Source organism: Ailuropoda melanoleuca, chromosome 16 (genome assembly GCF_002007445.2).
Source record: "Ailuropoda melanoleuca isolate Jingjing chromosome 16, ASM200744v2, whole genome shotgun sequence".
NCBI lineage: Eukaryota > Metazoa > Chordata > Mammalia > Carnivora > Ursidae > Ailuropoda > Ailuropoda melanoleuca.
In genome coordinates this window covers 43,753,891-43,759,890 of record NC_048233.1, presented here as the reverse complement: position 1 = coordinate 43,759,890, position 6,000 = coordinate 43,753,891, and the positions used below count along the sequence as shown (strand labels likewise).

General features: G+C 38.8%; 1 protein-coding gene across 2 annotated transcripts in view; it reads left to right on the top strand.

Annotated features, from left to right (window-relative positions):
- Nucleotides 1-6,000, top strand: part of CBX5 (chromobox 5) — a 35,961-nt gene that overhangs the window by 5,945 nt on the left and 24,016 nt on the right. The window lies entirely within an intron of this gene.

Sequence of the window (6,000 nt, the reverse complement as noted above, 5' to 3'; positions counted from 1 at the left end):
TTTTTTTTTTTTTTTTAAGATTTTATTTATTTACTTGACAGAGAGAGACAGGCCAGCGAGAGAGGGAACACAAGCAGGGGGAGTGGGAGAGGAAGAAGCAGGCTCCCAGCGGGGGAGCCTGATGTGGGACTCCATCCCAGAACGCCGGGATCACGCCCTGAGCAGAAGGCAGACGCTTAACAACTGAGCCACCCAGGCGCCCCGGTAGAGAGAATCTTAAGCAGGTTCCACACCCATTGTGGAGCCTGACACTGGGGTCTTTCTCACTACCCTGAAGTCATGACCTCAGCTGAAATCAAGAGTTGGATGCTTAACCAACTGAGCCACCCAGGTGACCCAAGAAAATGTTAGGGCAAATGGGAAAAAATGCTCAGGAAACCTAGATTCTCTTCCCACTTCTGTCATTAACTACTGATATAACCTTGGGTGAGCCATTTGCCCTCTTTGGTCCCTAGTTTCTTCATCTTATATGGAAAAAATTGGATAGGTGATTGCTGATAGCCTTCTAGACCAAAGACTTTCATGAAAGGACTCCTGAATTGTCTTGGAGTTTGTTTTTTTGAAGTCCGTGATTTTAAATGTGAGTGAAGAACTCATTCTAATATTTTGAGCCAGTGGAGGCCTTTGGAGGCCTTTGCCTAGGATTCGAGGGATAGATGACTGACTTGTCAAATCCTTGGCGTATTAAGACAGGATAACAAATTTGTTAATTGTTGTGGTTTTCTTAAAAAAAAGGTGTAATTGACAGGTTGGGCCATTTTGCACTCTCTTCCTAATGAGGCTATGGACTGTGTAGTCTGGATTTCCTTTCCAGTAAGAGTAGTTTATCAAAATTAAACACTGACAGATTTTTCTACCTGAAATTAGATTGTGGAGCTAGTTTTAAAATTTCTCACATGCAGTCTTACTCTTCAGAGTTAACTGAATGCTGGTTCCATCATACTTCATTGTTAGAAATGACACTAGAAAACATAGGATTGAGTTGGTGTTGTTGAAAGGACTATTCAAAGGTCAAATTTTTAGTACACTCTCATTATTTATTTCTTACGTGGAGAGGAGGAGGAACAAAACTGAATTCAAGTATTTCTTTGATTATAATCTCCATTTCTTAGAATAAAACAAGTTCATATCTGAGTCAGCAGGCATAATGATGTCGGAATAAAATGTACTGCTAAAAAGGTCAACCAACAGGCTGGGAAATATATCTTAAGTTTGGTTTCTGAGGCAGATCCTTGAACTCCATGTACCTTCTTTCTCATCCCTAAATCAGTAAGACTTACCTCACAGGGAGTTCTGGAGGGTAATATACTGCTAATTTGTTCAGTATTTCACAACAATAAATTATATCTAAGGATCTGATAAAACATTGGCAAACCCCATTTATATGAGTAGTTGGAGACAAGCATAGATATAAGTTAGAGATAGTTCAGAAAATTTATTAAAGTTACTTTAACTTTCTCTATCAGCAGACATCTTACCTTCTGTTTGCTGTATACTTTGCAAAGAGTTTGTTCTTTTTCCATAACAGACATGAGGTAGGTAGGGCAGAGAGCTAACACCAGATTAGATGGCAAAGGGGTCAATTCATCAAGAAGACACAAGAACCCTAAATTTTACACAACTGATAATAAAACTTCAAAATACATGAAAGAAAAAACAATGAAACTGAAATATATACGTCTATAATTATATAAACACGCTTCTAAGTAACCCATGGATCAAAGACATCACAAAATTAGAAAATATCTTGAACTGAATAAAAACGATAATATGACCTTAAAATTTGTGGGATGTAACGAAGACAGTGCTTAAAGGAAATTTTATAGTATTAAATGCTTCAATTAAAAAAGCAGAAAGGTCTAGAGTCAGTGACCTACATTTCTATCTTAAGAACCTAGGAAAAGAAGAGCAAGTTAAATTCAAATTAAGCAGAAGAAAGAAAATGCTAAAGATAAAAGCAGAAGGTAGTTGGTAAAGTATAAAACAAAAATAGAGAAAATTGATGAAAGTAAAAGTTGGTTTTTGAAAAGATCAGTAAGATTAATAAACCAAGCACGTCTGATGGCGGGGGGGGGGTGGCGGGGGGGACACAAATGACTAATATCAGGAGTAAGAGTAGGGATATCACCACCGGTCCTAGAGACATTGAAAAGGTAGTAAGGGAATATTAATAACAACTATGCCAGTATATTCAATGTCTTAGATGAGTTGAATCATCTCTTGAAAGACGAACTGCCAAAGTTCAGAAGAAATACAGAATCTCACTAGCTCCATTTTTATTAAAGAAATGAAATTTGTAGTTGAAAATGTTCCCCCAATGAGAACTCTAGGCCTGAATGGCTTTACTATTAAGTTTCACCAAACCTTTTTTTTTTCCCCTTACCAGTCCTTTAAGGAAGAGATAATACCAATTCTACAAACTCTTCCAGAAAATAGGTGAGGAAGGAACAATTACCAAAGCATTCATTATTTTTAACATCATCTATTATCAGGCAAACTTCTATTTCCTTTGTGTGTGTGTGTATACATACATATGTGTGTGTGGGGGGGTTTTAGATTTTTTTTTTCCTGGAGAATTATTTATTCTAGAGAGAGTGAGCACGTGGGGCTGGGGGGGGCGCAGAGGGAGAGGGAGAGAAAGAATCTCAAGCAGACTCCTTTCTGAGTATGGAGCCTGATGTGGGCTCTGTCCCTTGACCCTGAGATTATACCCTGAGCCAAAATCAAGAGTCGGACGCTCAACTGACTGAGCCACTGAGGCACCCCAAGATTTTATTCTTTTTTTTTTTTTTTTTTAAAGATTTTATTTATTTATTCGACAGAGATAGAGACAGCCAGCGAGAGAGGGAACACAAGCAGGGGGAGTGGGAGAGGAAGAAGCAGGCTCATAGCAGAGGAGCCTGATGTGGGGCTCAATCCCATAACGCCGGGATCACGCCCTGAGCTGAAGGCAGACGCTTAACCGCTGTGCCACCCAGGCGCCCCTCCAAGATTTTATTCTTAAGTAATATCTACACCCAAGGTGGGGCTCCAGCTCACAACCCTGAGATCAAGAGTCACACGCTCCATCAACTGAGCCAGCCAGGCACCACCCCATATATATTTTTAAAAGTGTTTTCCAGTTTTTTTTCTTCCCTTCACAGCAGACCTATGAGATAAGTAGGGCAAATAACACCATTAACATTAACTGAACCGTCTAGTTTGACGTTTCATCTAATTGGGAGAGGACCACATCTCCTTATTCCTTGTCCTGATTTTGCCACTGTTAACAAGCTGCCCCTTTAGTAGTTTTTTTTTTGTTTGTTTTGGTTTTTTTTTGGTTCTAGCCTGTGGGGACAGGACTACCCAGTGCTGACTTCACCAAGGAGAAACTGTTAAAATCCTTAGCCCTTAAGTTGAGGACTGTGTTAGACTCAGTGCCCATGTAATGCTTGACACTTACTAGGCCCTTAATAAATATCCCAGAACAAGGATCAGAATTGCAATATTAATCATCCCTTCGGCATAAGATTTAAATTAGGATTGTAGTTGGAACCCAGACAAAAAGATAGAAACATCTTATTTGGTTTAAGGAACACATCAGAACGCTCAGTGGAAGAGCTGGGTGTTCTGAGATTGGCTATCCCTTTTAGCCGTTAATCTGGTGGTGGCCTTTCTTTGCATTTAACTATCAATATATCTGAAGTGTAAAACACACTTTTATGATATTGTGGCATAGTAACTCACACTTAAATGTCAATAGAGACACTTGCAAAGACCTACAAGGTTCAATAATTTCTGGTGTGGGTTTGTTTCTCCTGTCATCACCCATTATGTATTTTTTTACAGCTTTTAAATTGCCACAGAGAGAAATTGGTCAGGATCATAATAGATGGCCAAGGAGCTGCCAAGGATACCGTTGCATGGATGGGAAAAAGTTCAATACTGCCTTGATTTTATTTATCTAAATTGTAGGCTATGACTTCAATATAATTCATGTTGCTAATATACCAAGGTAATGGCAAAGCACAAAATTATGCCATATGTTGAAGGAATGCTCTCTTTTACTCCATGAAGTTTTACAGTCTGAGATCTTTTTCTAACTCCAATTACATAAAAGCTCCTTTTTTGTCAGAATGTATTAATCAGATATTGACTTAAATTATAATAGCATCTCAACAGTTAAATTAGAGATATTTTAGAGATTTTAGTTTATGGTTATGCTAATTAATTTTTATGTCTTGGATGTCTTCTCTAAACTAAGGCTATGAGGGAGCATAAATTGTCTGGCATAGCAGAGGCTTTCCCTTAAAATAGAGGATTTGTTAAGAGTAACCTTGAGGGGTCTTTGTAACCCTTAAGCTGCTGATGTCCAAAATCTGTACAAGCTGGATGATGCCAGATAAGCGCTGTGTCTTAATTTTATGGCTGTTTGAAAAATATGACTGTTATTTTAGTTGGGGGGTGGATACTTCGTTCTCTTTTAACCCTTCCGTGGTTTGTGAACATGGTCTGCCAAATTGGTATGTAAAAACCTAAGATTCATAGTAACTGCTCCAACATTGCTATAACCCATTTTTCTTAAGATTTATTTATGGTGAAATTGCCAGGTTCTTCATGAAAGGTGATTGGATCTACTAGTTCATGCTTCATCACTTTTAATTAAGAGAGGAGTGGGTGTGAGAATAACACCCACCTGAGACGGCGGTGCCTTAAGAAGAGTTCAGTATATTGCAAGGACAGAGTTGTTGGAAAGCACCATCTGGAAGACATTTGCCCATAGTGGTGCCAAATTCTACTTTCTCATAAATCTTGGAACAATTGGATATCTAACCTTGCCCAGTGATGGGTTTAGGTGTGGCCTAAGTAAATTTAAAGAAGACTGACAGTTGAGAGAAGAAATCCAGTAGATTTTAATAAAGGAAACAAATCCCATATAAAAGTATTTTGTGGGATTGTGATCTCATAATGAGATATCAAAATTTGTGTGTTACTGCTAAATATGCCAGTGAGCCACACTGATGACTCTGAGCAGTTCTGGGAATCGCTGTAGTCCACATTCATTTATATTTTTAACGGTGGTCAGAGCTTGGAGGAGAGTGCAGCTGAATAAAATTTATAAGGCCGCCTTTATCTCTATTTATAATGTATATGTTTTAATCCAAAAGAACAAAAGGCCCTTTACTCCCTTGCTCACTGGCGCGGGAGGCTTAGATAATCAACAAACAGGATACTTTGCCTGAGAATAATTCTGTGACTGGATGAGGCACTGCCTTGGCCTGATTTTTAAAGAATCACAAACTGGAGTTGGCTAGCCAAACTGAGAGCGTTTCCTCTCTCCACACTCCTTTCTATTAATAAAGTTTGTGTTGTCTATATGTGGCTTGTTAATGATAGGGGTGTTAACGACCACAGTTAATCTTCCTCCTCAACTCTTTCCTAATCCAGTCTCTTAAATAGACATTTAAAAAGCTTTTAACTCCTCTTGAATTGGGTGCCCATGGGCTTTTGGTGGGGGTGGAGTGATAGCTATCAGCCCATTTAACAAAACCTGAGGCAGCCAGGACAGCTGTAATGTGTATCTCTGTGCTGTGTTTTTGTTAAAATGCCACATGGCTAATACTTTGGAAATCATAAATCTAGTAGAAGAAAACATCTTTATAGAGGGTATTTTAGTTTTATGCTGTATGTGTTACAAACTTAAAATCATTGGTGCTTCTAGATCCATAAGGAACAAAGAATATAGACCAGATTAAAACGGTTCTGTAAATTTGGTTTCTTTTCATCCGTTTTATTTATTACAATAAGGGTATGTAGAGGACGCTGTGAAGGCAGTGCTGCAGCTGACGATCAATCCTCATGTAAGGCACTAACTTTCCCAAAGCCCTTTGGGGAGAAATGGGAATTTCTCAAGCCTGGGCCAACTGAAGTCACCCATCAGCAGCGTATTTAATTAATACATGTGATACGGAGCTGTACATATGCCCTCACCCCTTTCCCCTCTTTCTGGAGGCTTTCTTT